This window comes from Canis lupus, chromosome 17 (genome assembly GCF_003254725.2).
Source record: "Canis lupus dingo isolate Sandy chromosome 17, ASM325472v2, whole genome shotgun sequence".
NCBI lineage: Eukaryota > Metazoa > Chordata > Mammalia > Carnivora > Canidae > Canis > Canis lupus.
Genome location: NC_064259.1, coordinates 63360399 through 63379227, shown reverse-complemented (window position 1 = coordinate 63379227; position 18829 = coordinate 63360399). Strand labels below are relative to the sequence as shown.

The following is an 18829-nucleotide window of genomic DNA, read 5'->3' as shown; positions in this document are numbered from 1 at the left end:
GGCTCTGTCTCTTTTTAAAAATATGTATTTGCAAGTGCTTCTGGACATCTTCCTGGTTAACTTCTAGGAAGATAACCAAGGCAGCATCTCACCTTGAAACCTCCAGAAGAGTGTTCAGATGCTGTCCCAAGGGGTGAGCTCACAGGCAGGTGACTTGCCCAAATCCTAGGTAGGATAGGATGGCACTCTGAGCCTAGGCAGGATCATGGCAGGGGGCAGGCTATGCTGTAGCCTCACATGAGAAACCTCCTGGACCTCCTCTGGCCACCCTGCTCATCTGTAGCTCTTGCAGGAGGCCAGTGTCAGCGGGTATTGCACCGCACACACACACAGACACACGCACACATCATACCTCTGGAAAACATTGATGGACAACTTAGTCTTTTCCCCCAGAGGTTTGTTGAGAGGCAGAGGGGATGACACTGGGCATCATATGCCGAAACTTCCCAGGCATCCCTTGTTACCATCTCTCTGCTCAGCCCCCCAATTCCCCTTCCCTGCAACAAAACTTCAACCCTCCTCTGCTGGCTTTCACCCCCTCAGGCTCCCTTCTCACAGTCCAGCAGCTTGGCTGAGACAGAGAATGCCCAAAGAGCCTGGTACATGACTGGAGATGAAACTTAGGCTGCCCCACAGGGAGGCAGGGTCTTGGCATTAGTGGGGCCCCAAGCCCTAGGTTCAGAGTCACTGCTCACCAAAGCCCCAACTTCTTCATCCTAGGAAACATCTCTGGATTCAGAATCAGAGGCAGCACTTCAAGTCTCGGTTCTACCACCTTCTGGCCACAGGATCTGAGAACGGACGGTAGGTGAGCACTTCACATTGTATTCTCACCGAGTGTGTCTTAGTAGCCGATGAAGGACAAGCAATGACTCGAGATGCCTTTGTGAATTGGGAGCCATCAGAATAGGTGTAGCTAGACAAAGCTTCCACCAAGGACTCCGCTGGGCAGTAGAGCAGGGTGGTGAAGGTGGGGTGGAATGGCAACAGGAAGGCCACTGGAGAGACAAGAGAGTGGAGTCACACCTGATTTCAGGCCCATGCTACCTTGTGGGGAATCAGTCAGAGACGGGGGTTCTCTCTGGCAGCCCTGTCTGTGAGCAGGAGAGAGCTGGATCAGACCCGTCCCTGGCCTCAATACCAATGAGGGCAGGATGAAATCTCTCCTTCAAGTCTTTCCTAACCTGTGGCTCCCATACATGCTTGGGCCTGTCGTGAGCAAATTAGCCCGAGTATCTCAGGCTCTGCTGCCTGTGCTATGTGCACCTGCATGTAAGGCGCTTACTTCTAGCCAGCCCAAAGTTGCTCACTCTTGTGCAAGAGTTCTTCCTCTCCTATCAGATGGCAGCTCCTTGGGGATTCCTGGGTGGCTCAGTGGTTTAGTGCCTGCCTTTGGCCTGGGGTGTGATCCTGGAGTACCGGAATTAAGTCCCACATCGGGCTCCCTGCGTGGAGCCTGCTTCCCCCTCTGCCTGTATCTCTGCCTCCCTCTCTCTCTCTCTCTCTCTCTCCTTGTGTGTCTCTCATGAATAAATAATAAAATCTTTAAAAAAAAAAAAAAAAGAAAAAAGAAAACAGATGGCAGCTCCTGGGTGGCAAGATAGCTTCTCCCATCACCAGGAGACCCCGGACCACAGAGAGGAGGAGAGGTACTGAGTGGAGGGCAGCTCTGTGCTGGGTGCCTCTCCCTTAGCCCCCAGGCCTCATCTGTCTGGGGACATCCCTGGATCTACATGTTCTCTAGGACACTGACCCAGATCATGGGGGGCTGCAGGAGGCTGGGGGAAACTCCCACTCTGGGAGTTTGGAAGAATTTTCAGTGGATGCTGTCTGCATCCTTTCCCCTTTCATGGTGTTATCTCTGCTTTCCCAGGCCCCAGGGCCCCTGGGTTCACCCCTCTCATCCTTTCCAAACCTACTTCAAGTAACGATTCAAGTAAGGAAGCCTTATAAGCCTTCACTGGGAAAATAAACGAATGAAAGGCTATCATTTGCAAACGGTGTGAAGTTAATGTGTCTCTTATCCCAGGGATGTTTGCATCTGAGTCTGCTTTCTCACTGTGGTGTGAAGGCCACATCCCAGTGAAAACAACCCCAGATTTCGGGGATAAGAAGGCAATGTAGGATTTTGATCAGGGGCATGTGTCATTCCTGGGCCCCACCTCAGGGTAGGTCCCTACACCAGCTATGCTGGCCTTGGTGGGAGATACACCCTGGAGATCAGCAGAAAGTGCTGGGGAAGGGTGAGGAAGGGGGGAAGAAAGAGCACAGGATGGGGATAGTAGGCCTGATTTCAAGCCTCTGCTGAGCCACTGTGTGATTCTTAATTTCTAATTTTTAAAAAGTAGACAGGAAGATATTTTAGGTTGTTTTTATACCTGATAGTCTATGGTAACATAGAAGGAAAGCTGAGGCCACCTGGAATGAGCAGGGATCTGGAGGGCTTGTTTAAGGATGTAGTAGGACCTCTCCCAGAGCAGGACCCAGTGCACAGAGGACCAGGGATGGGCACCGTTTCAGAAACACCCCAGAGCCGGGCCAGTGTGGAGCAGGGAAATGCCAGACACAAAGTCCCTTTGCACTGAAGGCCTCCAAGAAGGGGCCAAGATGGTGTGAGCGCGAGGAGGTCCACCAGGCCACCCTCCTGTACATTTCTTCCTTTCCACAGCACCATGGCTGAGGAGCTAGAGATGCATCTGGGCATGATTTCATGGAGAGGAAATTCAAGGAAGGTGATGCAAATCAGAACAGTGGTCACCCAGTTAGTGAGGGAAGAGACCCCAAAGCGCCCACTGGTATGCTAGAGATTCTATATCTTGATCTGGGCAGTGGTTTCATGGCTATGGACCTATATCAAAAGGCACTGAGCCATCCAGGAAGATTTACATACTTCACTGTAGGTAAATTACACCTCAATTAAAAAAAAAAAAAAAAAAAAAAAAAAACAGTAACAGAAGAGACCAGAAAGGTCCAGATCAGGGTGAGCAGTGCCAGAGAGAGCAAAGTGGGGGAAGAGTGGGCAGTAGGCAGGATGGGCCCCTTAAGGCAGCAGGTGCTAGAGAGACAGAGAGACAGAGGAACCAGGAAAGCAGGACAGAAGACAGGGTGCAATAACCAGCATTGGCAGCATGGTTGGGAGCATGAGGTGTCAGCTGACCTGAAGATCCTTGAGACCACCTCTTCACCCTCCAGACAGTTCTGGTGGGTACTGGCATGTCCGGGGGATTAAATGAGACACATCACTGGTGTTTGCCAAGCTTTGGGTCTAACGTCTGTAGCTGCACAGGGTGACGGGGGTGGGGACAGGTTCTCAGATAGCCTTCCAAACAGATGGCCCTGAGACTCATCTTCTTGCTGAAATTCTGAGCTGAAGGCGCAGGGGCTTCTTGTTGAATTTTCCGGCTTCTGCTGCTGAGGAGGAACCAAGTTAACATTTAGAGTCTAACATTTAGAGTCTGCAGATGGCTGAAATGTGACATGCGCCGCTGAGAGCACGGCCGACATTGATGTAGAGTGTTAATATTAAGCTCTAAGTGGCTTCTGTATATTATCCAAATATGGGAAATAAAACCGAACAAATTCATTTCTTCTTTTTAAAAATAGGTGATTTTTAAAAATGATGATCCAGAGCTTGAAGTCATAGAACAGATCCAACACTATTGGCCTGAGCAGCCTTCTTACATTAGGGGCGAGCATGGTGAGTGTTTGTACTCATTCATCTTCAAACAGTCAGGGGGATGAAACACTGCAAGGTAGCTCCCTGGGGGCCCTGGGCAGTCTTCTGTACCCTCCTGCCCGGCTCAAGCACAGCCAAAGCTGGGCCTCCAGCCCAGCCCACCCCCATTTTCCGTTTCACCCACTGTCTAAGAGCAAGGGCTATGGGCTCAGACTGCCTGAATTAGAATTCCCAGTTACTTACTTGCTGTGGAACCATAAAATGCCATGTCTCCCAAATGCCACCTCTGCCGTGAAGCTTTCCAAGAGCACCCTCCTCCATGCTGCCACAGGACCTACTAGTTCTATTTTTCTCCTGGTTAAAAATATGTCAGTTTTGGATATCATAGATCAATACCTTTTGAAATGTTTCCTCCATCCCTCCTTTGTCCTTAGTCCCAGCTGTCCATGTCTCTGTTCTGTTTTCTAATTTTTAAATTCATTCACTATTTATTGAGTGGATACCACATGGGAAGTGATGATCAAGTCAGGGACAAGTCTCACTCTCTTCCACTCCAGTCTGGGAGGCTATTGGGGGTACAGAGGTGTCTCTCTGGGAGGTGAGAGTTGGATGTCATGCTAGAGACATGAAGGAAGTGAATGATTAGCCATGTCAGTATCTGAAGCAAGAGTGTTCCAGGCAGGAGGGCCCAGGGAGAGAATGAGCTGGCATGTTAAAAAAAAACAAACAAAAAAAAAAAAAAAAAAAACAGCACAAAACCAGTGTGACAGAAAGGACTGGAAGAGAGGGAGTATATAGGAGAGGAGATGGGAGACATGGTCAGCCCCAGGTCATGAGAGAGGAGTGTGATGGCCTGATTTTCATTTTTAAACCTCACCTGGGGTGCTGAGTATAGAATAGACTCTAGGAGGTTGGGGATGGAATCAGAGGGATGACTAGGGAGACCAGGTGAGAAACAACAGAGCCTCGGACCAGCATAGAACTCACTCACAGCGCCAGACTCCAGGTGTTCTTTGAAAGAAGCCCAACCAGGGGCACGTGGGTGGCTCAGTGGTTGAGCATCTGCCTTTGGCTCAGGCCCTGATTCCAGGGTCCTGGGATGGAGTCCTACATCAGGCTCCCTGCAGGGAGCCTGCTCCTCCTTCTGTCTATATCTCTGCCTGTCTCTCTCTGTGTCTCTCATGACTAAATAAAATAAATCTTAAAAAAAAAAGAAAAAGAAAGAAAGAAGCCCAACCAGACTTGCTCAGGAGTTGGTTGTGAAGAAGAGAGAAATCAAAGAATATCCTTACATTTCTTACTAGAATACTGATGCTGTTTATTGAGACGAGCAAGATGCAGAAGAAAGGGGGGAAAATGGTCACTAGGGTGAGAATTTCATTTCAGACACACAGAGCTGGAGATGCCCATTAGACACCCAACAGGAAATGTCAGGAAGGCAGTTGGATATAGAAGTCTGGCTTTCAAAAAAGAGACCCAGGCTAAAATTGGTTGATTTCACTGATTAGGTATAAAAGTTTCAAATAAATACCAAGTCCTTATCATTCATTCAATAAACATTTATCAAGTACATACTATGATGTTGAGACATATAAAATGTCATCCTCATATGTCAAAATTATCAAATATCAGCCCGTTTCATATAGTTTGAGCTAACATATCCAAAGTGCCACCCAAGAAAGGGTTGTGAAGAGTAAAGATGTATTAAGCACAATACCTGCTTTCCAGGATCACGATCCAGAATGGGAAATCAGTTTTATTTAAATCTATTTTTAGGGACGCCTGGGTGGCTCAGCAGTTTAGCGCCTCCCTTCAGCCCAGGGAGGGATCCTGGAGACCTGGGATCGAGTCCCACATCGGCTCCCAGCATGGAGCCTGCTTCTCCCTCTGCCTGTGTCTCTGCCTCTCTCTCTCTCTCTCTGTGTGTTCTCTGATGAATAAATAAATAAAATCTTTTTTAAAAAGTAAAAAATAAATCTATTTTTAAAAGTTTTATCGAGGTATAATTGATATGCAAAGAGCTGCACACATTTAATTTGTACAACTGTATGAGTTTGGACATATGCAAACTCCAATGACACCATCACAACAGTCAAGGGAAAAGACATATCTAAAGACATATCTAATACCTTCTGGTTTCCTTGTGTCCTCTTGGTTGCGTGTGTATGTGAAGAATACTTAACGTGAGACCTATCCTCTTAAATCTTAAAGTGCACATTACCATATAGTCAACTATAGGCACCACGTTATACAGCAGATTTCTAGAACTTCTTCATTTAGCACAACTGGAACTGCATACCCACTGAAAACACCTCGTTTTCACCTCACTCCAACCCCTGACGACCATGGTTATATTCTCTGACTCTATGAGTTTAGATACTTCATATTAGTGAAATCATGCAATGTATGTTCTTCTGTGATCAGCATATTTCACTTAGCATAATGCCTTCCAGGCATATGCATGTTGTTGCAAAAGTCAGGATTTCCTTCTATTTAAAGGCTGAATGGCACTCCATTGCATGTATATACCAAATTTTCTTTATCCATTTATCTATCAATGGACACTTGGGTTGTTTCCATATCTTGGCCATTGTGAATAATACTGCAGTGAACATGAGAGTGCAGCTATCTCAAAGAAATTATCTGATTTCAATTCTTTTCAATATATACCCTGAAGTGGGATTGCTGAATCATATGAAAATACCATTTTTAATTTCTTGTGAAATCTCCATACTGTTTTCCATGGCTGCTACACTCTTTACATTCTCATCAACATTATACAAGGGTTCCAATCTCTCCACAACCTCATCAACACTTGGCATCTTTTTTTTAATATTAGCCATCAAATAGGTGTGAGATGGTATCTCATGGTAGTTTTGATTTGCATTTCCTTGATAATTGATGATATTGAGTATCTTTTCATATACGTGTTGCACTTACACATCTTCTTTGGAAAAAATGTCTAAGTCTTTTGCCCACTTTTTAGTTGGGTTATTTGTGTTTCTTTGTTTTGTCTTTGTTGTTGTTGTTGTTGTTGCTATTGAGCTGTAGGAGCTCCTTGTATATTTTCGAAATTAACCCCTTATCAGATATATGGTTTGCAAATATTTTCTCCCATTCTGTAGGTTGCCTTTTTTAAGTTGTTTGCTTTGTTGTGTAGAGGCTTTTTAGTGTTATATAGTACATATGTCTATTTTTGTTTTGATATCTATGCTTTTAATATAAACTTAGTAATGATAACAAGCACTTATATAGCAGTTACAATGTCCAGGCACTTTAATAAGCACTTGCTATATTAAATCGTTTAATTACTGCAAGTTTATGAAGTAGATACTATTATTATTTCTGGAAAAGGGTAAAATGATTTGCTTAACCAAATTGTGATGGCTTAAAGATGGCTACAAATGCACTATAACTCACCCAAAGGAAAGGTGGGGTCTATTCCCCCACACCCACTCCTGTGAGTGGCTTTGACCTAAAGAATGAGATGCAATGGTAATACCTGAGTTTAGGCTTTAAGAAATCTGAGGCTTTCACTTTTGACCTCTTGGAGCATTCTCTCATGAAGTCAGCTGCCATGTTAGAATTCCAACCACTCAGAGACCACCATGCCGTGAGGAAGCTAAAACTCACCACCAGTAGAGAGAACTACCACTGGAAGAGCATTGAAGTGCCAGACATATGTGTGAAGCTTTTCAGGACCTTCTGACCCAGCCTAGCCAGTTGAATGACCCCAGTTAGCAGCTCCTAGAACACAACCATCAAGCTGAGCTCCACCCAAATTCTGATTCATAGAATTATAAGCAAATAAAATATCTGTCATTTGTAGTCATTAAGTTTTAGGGTAGTTTACTACACAGCAAGAGAACCACAGTCAGGAAGTAACTGAGCTGGGACTTGAACCCAGTCCATCTGGTTCCACAATTTATGCTCTTAACTACCACACTATACTACCCCTCCAAATTATGAGGTACATAAAAACACATTTGAGTGATTATACTGTAAAATCTAAAAGATCCTATTCCCAGAGCAACATTGACACATATCTGGGCAAATAAATTAGCATTCTCATCCTGCAGACACATTTGGAACACGTTTACCCAGCAGCATGTGCACAAATCTATATAACCCCACCATTGAAACCATAAAGTATATAATTGCATCTTATCATGCACATCCAGAGAGAAGTGGCTAATGTATTCATTTTCTATCGCTCATAACAAATTATACTACAAACTGGTATGTACCATAGAAATATAGAAAACATAGAGACTATTTATACCATATAGACATAGAAATGTTTATATAAATGCTCAGTTTCTCACAAGGCTGAAGTCAAGGTGGCAGCTGGGCTTCGTGCCTTTCTAAAGCATGGAATCCTTTTCCACACTCACGTGAGAGATTTCAGTGCCTAGTAGATAAAAGACTGAAGTCCCTGCTTTCTTGCTGGCTCTCATCGGGGCTTGCTCTCAGCTCCTGGAAGCTGCCTATAGCTCCTGGCACATGATCTTCCCACAGCCTCACAGCATGGCAGCTTCCTTCCCCAAGGCTAGCGGGAGAGTCTATCACCCACGTCTGCTATGAGTGAGTTTTATATAATGCAATGATGTAATCATGGGAGTGACATCCCATCACCTTTGCCACATTATGTTGGCTAGAAGCAGATCATAGGTCTTGCTTACACTCAAGGGGGGGGGGGGGTGGACAGGTACACTGGGGTTCACCTCAGGGCACAACTGCTACACTTAGCTTTTCTTTTTCCCTTTCATGATTTCTCTGGTTACATCCATTACCTACCCTCAGTATTCTGTACAAACCACCAATGCCAAGATTGCTTGATAGGGGAAAAAAGCCAAATGAAACAGGCGATCCATACTGTGGAAGAGGTGACAAAGATAAGTTGATGCCATGTGCTCTAGGACTTGAGAGTATGTTATGTGTGATGGTCTCTCCTGTTATGTAGAATGAACTAGAGATTTTAGGTTTAGATTCAGCCATCTACAAATTGTGCACCATAGTCATTTAACTGTTGAGATTTTTTTGTTTGTTTCCTCATCTATGAAATGGGATTAGGTGACACAATGTATACAAACGGGCTTTGTAAACAGTAAGATATACAAGGCTTGGCAAGCTCAAATATTAAGCAAGTTTAAAGGCACAATCAGCATTTCCCACTGTCCCTTCCCTTCCCCAAACAGAATAGTTAGAGGTGGGCCTAACACATGGTGATGAGGGTGGGGATGGGGACAGAGGGACATCATGAAGAGGCACCTTGGGCAGAGTCCCCTCTGACACCCAAGGATATAAAGTAACTAGGAGTGGGCTAGGTGTAGTAGCAGGCAGAAGAGATGGAGCCCATCTTTAAATATGGGCTCCATCAAGTAAACAAGTAAACTGGTTGAGCATATAAGTACATTATATGTACCTTAAAGAGAAGGAGGGGTGACTGGTTCAGTTAGTTAAGCATCTGACTGTCGATCTGGCTCAGATCCTGATCTCAGGGTTGTGAAATCGAGCCCCAAGTTCAGCATGGGGTCTGCTTACTATTCTCTCTCTTCCCTTCTCCCTCTGCCCCTCCCCCTGCTCATATTCTTTCTCTCTCTCTCAAATAAATCAATCTTAAAAAAAAAAAAGATGAGGAGAACCAGATTGCTTTCTTTTGCAGAGGGCACTAACAAGCATGGAAAGGGAGGAGGCTAGAGTGAACTCTAAGGTTTGGATTGGAATCAGAGGAATTATATGAACTCATGCTTTTTATATACAAATAAACAAATAGTTACAGAGGGGTGTGCATATATGTACAGAGCATGTACATACGTGCTACTGAGCAGGCCCAGAAGTAATGCCAACACAGCAGCAATGAGCACACCACATGCTCAGATCTTGGTCTCTAAATGTCATCCACCACTAAAAAAGAACCAGTACTCCCTAGAGTAACAGTTGATTCCAGGCCAAGACAGGGAAAGTACAAGATGATCCTGGAGCCTATTTTGTGCCAGAAAGTAGGGAGGTCCCCAAAGAGGGATCAAAACACATCAAAATGACACAGGAGTCACCTTGAAGTTCTCACTGGCTACATCTGGGGCAGTTTTAGCATAAAGACAACTAATAATGGTGAGAGATACAATCTATTGAGCAAGATAGGATTGGTTAAGTTCGTGCTGATATAAAAAATAATAAATCAACAGACAAATATGAGAGGAGGAAAAGCTCTTCTTTAGAGCATGATGTCAAATAAATGAGGGTGGGATAGGGGAAATAGAAAACTGCCATTTGGCAGCCATCATAGCGGTGTTTGATTCAGACTGGAGCCATCAATGGAGGTTCAGGCTGGTGGGCAGAGGTTATATGAGGAACAGGGTATTAGCATCATATATAATACCACTAAATTTCAAAGGGGAAAATGGTGACTTTATGGTGGAGAAGTTGGCGACATGACCAGAGAGTCAACCAGCATTGAGACAGATGGACACCAAGTGGTGTGATGCACTGAGAGAAGTGTGGGATCACTTCTGCAGTATTCCTGCCAGGAAAGCCTGATCTAGCTCTACCAGGAAGAAACATCAGGCCACTTAGATTAAGGGACATCCTAGGGAATATAAAGCCCTTACTCTTCAGAATAGTCAAGGATGTAAAAGTTGGGAAGATTCAGAAACTACCTTAATATAGTATACAAGTGAACACAGTGCCAGGTCTGTGTTGGCAACCTGCACCAGAGAGGAAGGAGTTGTCGGGACAGCTGGTGGAATCTGAATGGAGTTTGTGGGTCAGATGATGATATTGTACACACGCAGATTTTCTGATTTGTAGGGTTGTATGATGGTTATGTGGAGAGCAACCTGGTTTGGGGGAAATACATGCTGGGGTATCTGGAAGCAATACAGTATCATGTCTGCAGCTTGGTTTCAAATGGTTCAGAAAAAAGACTAGTAATAATGGGTATACCAAACACAGATAGATAAATCAGCATACAAACACATAAATGGGGGAAAGAAAATGCAATGAAATATTAACAATGAGGGAATCTGGGTGAATGGATACGAAAGAAGAATCCTTTGTACTGTACTTACAACTTGGCAGCTAAGTTTGAAATAATCTCAAAGCAAGTTATTTTTTTCTTAACGCAGGAAAAAGAAAAAAAGAGTAACCTAATTGGGTTCTGTGCCAAGGCTATTTCTGCTCCCTGTTCTACTCTTGTGGTCTTCCTTGGCACACTGTAGGCCACACAGGTAGTCTTTGCCACAGACCCGCTCTCCGGCAGGCTACGGCACAGACATACCGTGTGGATCCTGGCAGAGTGAAGCCGCCTCACTTTGCAAGTTTTCCTGGAGTAAATTGGATGTGACGTGATTGATCAATTAGGGATCACAGTCGCCTTCACAAACTACTATTGGTTCCACCTTGATTGCAATCGGCAGCAATCATCTCCAGTGAGGGCAGGAACCGGGGGTTGAGTGGTGCAGAAGCCCGTGGATGGTCTGTCTCAGCCTTCAGCTGGTCCACCAGGCTTGCAAGCGTTTGCTGGCCATCTGTGGCCGAGAACCAGGCTGCATTCACTTGGCCCATCTAGATAGAATCTTGTTGCTTTGCGTTTGATTTTATGTATTGTTCTGGATTCAGTGACATTTAGCTTTGGTGTTGTCAGTTTTGATCAGCCAGTGTATTATTTTAGGTTTTAAGTTAACCAAATACACATTTAGAGCTATAACAGCACCTTTATTATTGAAATTTCTGAATAATAATTATGTTATTCGAGTCTGAAATTCTCTGGCTTTTCATTCCTTTTGTTCCTTTGAAATAATTGTTTATGCAACACAGCTATTTGATGTTTCTTTTCTGAAGACTATAGTGCTGGGCTGGAATATTCTAGAACACAGACTCAGAGTGGGAAGGGGATTTAGAGGTTGTCGAGTGCACGGTGTCCGATCCAGACTGCATAATGACTTCTATGCTGTGGACCCAAGGGATGCAGCTCAGGAGGAAAGAGTGGGCAGAGAGGGGTCTTGGGCCATAGGTGTCTGCTCAGCAGAAACAGGGCAGGAGCCAGCAGACACTTCTCTCACTCAGCTGCAGCCAGAGGTAGAAAGCACTGATCCACCCAAACCACCCAGCCCAGGCAGGGGTGCTACCAGCATGGTCATGATGAAGCCCCAGCCGCTGCATAAACCCCTCCAACCCTAGGGACCTCATGCAGCTCCTATTGGAGCTCTGTAATCTAATACCCGACAGAGGTCATGGTATTCGCTCCCTCTCTCCCCTCCTCACCCTGTATCTCACCCTGTCTTTTAATTCTTTGCAGACCCACCCAGAAGGGCCAGATCCAGAAGGCACATTTCTGAGGCAACTCAGTGGGCTGGGAGAGGCGCCCTGCTGCCCCCCAAGGGGTGCTGAGGCTGTCGCTTGCCTGTAGTCTCTTTGATGGCTTTGTGCTCCGTGCTATAAATAAATGATTTTGAATGCTTATCTGCTTCCCTCTGTGTGCTTTTCAAGTTATTTTTGGGTGACAGGCCTCTTCTGTGTTAGGTGGGGGCCTGCATTATTGAAGACCATGCGTGCCTTGTCAGAGGGAAATAAGGTCAGCAAGCACGTGGTGGAGGCTGGGGTGGGTGGCCGGTGGCTGCGGGGCCTGTCTGAGATACAGAGCACCGTTCGTGTCCTCTTTTTGGGGTGTCCCAGGCAGACCACAGGGCCCCCAGTCCAGTCCAACCTTGAGCTCAGGCTCCAGCTCTGCTCATCTCATTAGCTCTGCGTCCACAGCCTCTGGGCCCTTAAACCAAGCAACATGGAATATGCACAGGACCCAAGAGGAGTCAGCACCCTTGGGTCCTATCCAAGCTTCCCGGTTGAATGGCCTAGAGTGAGTCATGACTTCTCTGTGTCTCTTTTTTATGCAGGAAATGGTACTGCTGCTCCCTGTCCTGCCTGCTCAGAGGGCTGGAATGTGGGCTTTCACTTCCCTGCTATGGGCAACTCTAGTTGCTGAGGCCCAAGCAACAGGGCCAGGGCTCCAACAGTCCCTGGCTCCCCTCCCTGGGAGGCCCCGGGAAGCCAGTGGCCAGGGCCTTAGGGACTTGTCTAGCATAGCCAGCTAAACTGTATTCTTTTGACCTCGAGTGTGCATGTATGCAACTCTAAAAGAGAAACCCCAATCTACCAGCACATCACTTAGGATCCAAATTCAGAGGAGGCAGGAGACAGAGCTGCCCTCCCCCAGCTGCCTGCTCTTCCATCCAGATCCCCTCAGGACTTCCCTCAGAGCTCGCCTTATCCTCCGGGAAACCTCAGTCCCTTCCTCCTTCTCACTGTCCTGCAGGCCAGCCCCTCGGCCCCCGGGGCCCTGAAAGCCTCCACTAGTGCATCTGCCCCTCAAATCCCTGCACCCCTTCCTCTGTGTTTCTAGGCCTCCAGCACCCGTAGGCAGAGTCCAACCTAAAGATGTTCAACATCTTTGAGTATTTGGTCTGAGGAACTGTTTGCACTGACTGTGGTTTTCTGGGTCTTAATGAGAGGGAATCTGTTCACCCACTCGAGTGGTTTTTGTAAAGCATGGGGGCACCAAGGTGTCTGAATGCTTCAGGAAAGCATCTATGGCTTTGAGAACCCTTCCTCCTTGTTTGCAGGAGTCTGTCCTACCTGTGTCTGTCCCTTCTGGGTCATGGTCCCCATGGAACTCAGTTGGGCTCCTGCTCTGGGCCTTCTCAGCCTGAAAACACTTGGGTCTCACCAGGATCCCCACTTCTGTGGCTCCCACAGCACAGTCCTTGGATCCCCTGTGGCAGGACTCCCTATCCCAGCCAGCCGTGGCTCATCATCCATCTATTGCCCACTGTCGCCCCACCTTACCGCCCCTCTGCCCCAATCATTCCAGCCCAGTTCATTACCGGGACCATTCCTGCTTTTCACCCTCTACTGATTTGCAGCAGGTTCCAATTAGTAATTTAAATGGTCACCAATTTTCCCCAAGCCTCGGACAATAATGGAGATTTAAGTCTAAATTAAAATTTGCTAATTTAGAAACATTTGCCCACTAATTGCTGCTGAAGTGCTACGGCTTGGCAGGCCTGCAACTCAAAGCTGTCTCTTCCTGCCTTCCTGTTCCCATCTGTCTCCAGAGGGGTCAACCCAGTGCTTCTCAATCCTGGCGAATTTGCCCCTCGGGGGATATTAGGCAATGTCTGGACCACACTTTTGGTTGTCACTACTTGGGGAGGAGAGATGCTACTGGCATTCATAGGTAGAGGTCTGGGATACATCAAAACGTCCCACGATGCACAAGGAAGTCCCCAATGACACAGAGTTACCTGGCTCAAAATATCAATAATGCCAAGGCTAAGAAGCCTGGATATAGAACATCCCCTGGCTTTGCCCTAGAAACCTTTCCTGGCACAGCCCAGCATTCCATAAAGTAGGCTTCAAAGGTTTTGTTTCTAGACATCTAGAAAGTTAGGAGTGCAGAATTATCTCCTTAGATGTTCTAGATCTATTTTCTTTGGTCTTGTAGGTTGTTTATTTTAATGGGCCCAGCATTCAAAATCAGAAGATTTTGCAAGAAAATCTGGATATATAGCTTGTCCTGGAAAAAAAAAAAAAAAAAAAAGGAAGATCTTTTATTAGTAGTCTCCAGTTCCTAGGAGCCAGCATCCAGTGGGAACTGAGTAGCAGCTTCCCACAGCCCTTTACGTGAGGTATTTACTTATCTGGGTGACCTCAGTCTCTGCTGCTCCCTGTCGCTGTCCAATCTTTAGCTTCAGTTGCCCCTTAGTACTTGTCTTGGTATAGCAGAGAAAAATTTCTCAATCACAAGAGGAAAAACAGCAGATAGACTGGGTTGCACCCAGATCCTTGCCTTATTTTCTTCATCCACTTTGTTTCAGGGCATCTGACCATGAAGCCCTGCTCCAGGCCCCTATGGGGCATCTTGGTAACCCTTTAGTCCTGTAGAGTCCCTGCTGGGCCCTGCTCCACAGACTCACAAGGTGCCAGAGTGGTGGGTGCAAGGTCACTCTTGGGTTCCTTTCCTGGTCTCATGCTTTCTGTTGAGCACTGTGGATCCTGTGGATTGGGGTTCCCAGTGGATCCATATCAAACATTGCCCATGCTATAAGAGAGAGCTGAGGAGCAAGCCTCCATCACTGAGCCTGAGGGAACCCTATCCCCACCCCATCTCCTAACACAGCCCTGTAAAGTGGCCTGCAGCCTAAGGCAGGCCTGCTGCTTGCTTTGTAAATAAAGTTTTATTGGTGGACATCATTCCCATTCATTTACATATCGCCTGTATGGCCCACGATGTCTAAGATATTTACTGTCTGGTTCTTCACAGAAAAAGTTTGCAGACCTCTGGGCTGACATAGAAGTCCCACCCATTTATATACATTTTGCAGTTTACAGAGCCCTCCTTTTGATCCTCATCACAACTTCATGATGTGGTCGGGGTAAGGATCACAGAAAGTACCAACAAACATTTCTGAGTGGCTGCTGGGTGCCAGGTGCTGAGCTCTGGTCTCTCACATGCATTTCCTTATAGCAGCCTTGGGGAGTACTTAACTTTACAGAAGCTCAGAGAGGTTAAGTGACAGGCCCAAGGTCACCATCAAGTCCCTCTGGCTCCCTGCCAGGTCTCTGTTCTCTAACTTGCTCTGATGCAGCATTCTTGACCCTTGGTTACATTGTGCTGGAGGTTTACCACCGTGGCACAACACAGACCCACCCCCGGCACAATTGCTAAGGCTATAGCCCTCCCTCCCACCCCACGCCTCACACTGGTGAGTCCCCTAGGAGTACAGAAGTGTTGCACTAAGGGTCAGCCCACCCTACATCATTCTTGCCCTCTCTTCCTGAATTGCCCAAGATTGCATGTCCCATGGACTCCTGAGCAGATTCCCTTTGTACCTGATGGCTACCATCCAAACCAGCACTGTCAGGCCTGTGGGTGAGTGGATGGGGAACAGAGGCTGTGAATGCTAAGCCTAGCTCCTCCTGACCCTGACCACTGGAGATGCCAGGGTGAAAGAGCCAGGGACCTGGAGGCGGGGGGTGGTGGGGAGATTAGAAAGGAAGACAAAGTGAGGGGTTTCTGAACCAAGGAGACCATGGCCCAATGACCATGATGGGGATGTGGGCCAAGGAATCAGGGCAAATGGAAAGCAACTGTGTGTTGCATTGCAAACTGCCTGGTGGCCTGTGAAGGGTAATAGATGAAAAGTTTCAAGGAGTCAAAATCCAGTCCGAGAGGGCAGTCTGCATGGAACCTCCACCCCTCTGTGGAGTCTATGCAGCATTAACTCTGTGCACATGGGCCTCTGTGTGCAACCGTGTGTGTCTAGGCATCTGCGTTTTGTGTGAGCAAGCGGGGCGAGCCAAACCCACGGGACCAGATGTTTTCATGTGTGGGAGATGGTGGGAGGTACCAGGAAAAAGTGCTGACCCTGAAACATCTGGACCTGTCACAAAGCCTGACGTCCTTCTATTTTAGATTCATATCCTGCCCAGTCACCGGCACCCGACAGATGCTCAGTAACTGTTATCCTTTCTGCTAGGTATGATAGTTTACGCGGCTGCCTGTATCTATATGCATCTACATGCACACGTGTATGCAGATATACTATTGAATGTAAAATTCGGGACACATGTTATCTCTTTTTCTCATTATCATTTTCAACATATTCAATACAAATTGAGTACCTACAGCATTAACTGCTTCCCTTGACTCTCAAGAAGAGGCTAGTGTGAGAGGAGAGCGGTCAACAAGCCAGCTGCACACACAACAGCCTCAAAGGTGTGACTATCGGAGGGAAAGGAGGGAGGTAGGGTGTGCAGGAGCCAGGCTGGGAGTTTGGACTTGTCCTCACAGGCATTCAGTAGGGACTGTGGCCCTGTAAGCACAAGGACAAAAGTGGGGGTTTGGAAGGTCAGTCTGGCATTGGCATCAGGGAGTCTGCAGGCAGGGGAATCTCGTTGGGAGGCAGGTGTTGCCAGGCAGACTCAAGGTCATTTCCTAAACAACTTGGTGGTCATGAGCGTTGGCCATGGGCCCCTGCACAGCATAGCTCACTATCTCACAGAATCCTCCTGGCAACCTGAGAGATCTATATGTCCCAGTTTCCTGATGATGAAGCAGAGGCTCAGGGCTACAGGGTTGCAGAGGTGCTGGGGTGCAACAGCATGCCTGGCCGGGCCCCGTGGCAGGATGTACGACTGACCAGGGGGACAGTGGCTATCTGAGGCTGCACAGCTCAAGGGCTTGGGAAGTGAGAGAGTGATGGGACCAGTTCCCAAAGTCTGGGCCTCAGGGGCCCCTCCTGGGAGACAGACAGGGTCACTTGCCTTCCCACAGTGCCTTCCACAATTGGGTCAGGATGTCTGAGGGGACCCTGCATCCAGGGAGGGTGTGATTCGATGAGAAAGCAAGTCACTTCCTTTCTTGCCAATTGGGAGCAAGGCCATTGCGCTGCTCTTCACCTCGATGTTCTCCTTGAAGACTGTGTAAACCCACTCCTACCTTCCTTTCCCACCACAAATTTCTTACTGAAGATTTTTTTTTTAGGATTTTATTTATTTATTCATGAGAGACACGGGCAGAAACATAGGCAGAGAGAGAAACAGGTTCCCTGTGAGGAGCCTGACAGATGGGGGACTCAATCCTAGGACCCTGGGTCATGACCTGAGCCAAAGGCAGATGCTCAACTGTTGAGCAACCCAGGGGCCCCTCTTGTCATAGATTCTCTAAACCAGGATGACGAAGGCCAGGTGTGGGGAGAAGAAGCCTCAGTGCTTCCAGAGACCAGTTCCCTCCTCTCTCTCTCTCTCTCTCTCTCTCTCTCTGGCAAAATGCCAGCCCTTTACTCACTGGACCTGGGAAGCCCAACATGATATAAAACAAAATAAAATGAAACAACTTCATTATCTGCCAGAGAAAGATGATTAAACTGGTCCACTTTGTGTCCTGATGGGCTGTCTCTGAGCCGTGTGTCCTTCAGTGCCTTCCAGTCTGGATTAGGACAACAGTATGAACTGTCTCTGTGTTAATTGGTTTCTTAGAAAGTTTACTCATTTCATCTTCTCCCCCTCTGTCAGCATAGAATGTTTCACCCTGAGTCAAAATGCTCAGCTTCTATTGTCTGTGGCCAGAACATAACACGCATCGACCAGACATCCTGTCACAGCCAATGAGCAGTTAGATGGGGTCCTTCCCCCTCCTGAAGTCTTGCTGCCGACACTGTCAGAGGAGCCTCCACTGGGCCAGGCGTGGACCATTGCCCCTCAGTGGGCTGGTCTACGGCTTCCTCTTGGCTCCTGGGAGAGCCTAGCAAGAGTTGACAGTGAGCTTACCCTCCCTTTTCCTACTGCCATCCGTATCTAGCAGAGTTTTAGGGCTTAACAAGATGCCACACCCAGGAAGCCCCCCTGAGTCAGTTGCACAATCATTCTGATCACAGAGTCCGTGCAAACCCCCTTCCCTTGCCACAGTGCCAACCACAGCCTTCTTATAGCCGACAACTAAGGCTGGAGCTAGAGAAGAACATGCCTGTTTGCTTTCTGAGACCAGAGATGCTCATCTATGCATATCATTTCTTTTGTTGGTTTGTTTGCTTTGACTTTAAGGTCATCCTCTTTCATTCTTCTTGAGCCATTTTGCAGGTGTGTTTTCCTGGCCCCCAACTGCATCATCAATTCCTTTGAGGCAGGAGCCACACCTACTTATCTTCAGCTTCCACACCACATAACGGACCCTGCACACAGTTGAGCTGCATGTGTTCCTAGGAAGCTGGACAGTATCACGTAGAGGACCAAGGCACAGCTCTGGGGCAGGCTGCTGAGGGCAAATGTGGCCCCGTCAGCTAATTCCACCCCTTCATTGCTTCCCTTTGCACACCTGTAAAGTGGAAATTGTAACACCAACCTCACTGGGTCCTTGAGAGATTAAGTACATGGTAGAGGGACTGACACACACACATGCTAAGAGAGGTCTTAAAATCCTGTGAGCACGTAGCACCGTGCTCCCTGACCCCAGGCCTCTTGCTTCCTTCTGGACACCGCCCCACTGGGCCAGGCGTGGACCATTGACCCTCAGTGGCTTGGCCAGTGCAGGACGAGGCTGGAGAGGACCAGAGCCAAGCAGTGTTCCCACTGTGGCTTGTATCCCTTTCAATCCCT

General features: G+C 47.2%; 2 long non-coding RNA genes across 2 annotated transcripts in view; one reads left to right on the top strand and one right to left on the bottom strand.

The window, feature by feature from the left end:
• LOC118351181 (uncharacterized) overlaps nt 1–8215 on the bottom strand; it is a 37454-nt gene extending 29239 nt beyond the window's left edge. Inside the window, exon 1 of the long non-coding RNA XR_004806188.2 lies at nt 8071–8215. This is a non-coding gene — a long non-coding RNA (uncharacterized LOC118351181). The remainder of the gene's footprint in view (nt 1–8070) is intronic.
• LOC112663896 (uncharacterized) overlaps nt 1–12139 on the top strand; it is a 61884-nt gene extending 49745 nt beyond the window's left edge. Inside the window, exons 2-4 of the long non-coding RNA XR_003139434.3 lie at nt 721–804; nt 3604–3697; nt 11976–12139. This is a non-coding gene — a long non-coding RNA (uncharacterized LOC112663896). The remainder of the gene's footprint in view (nt 1–720; nt 805–3603; nt 3698–11975) is intronic.
• The last annotated feature ends 6690 nt before the right edge of the window (nt 12140–18829 follow it).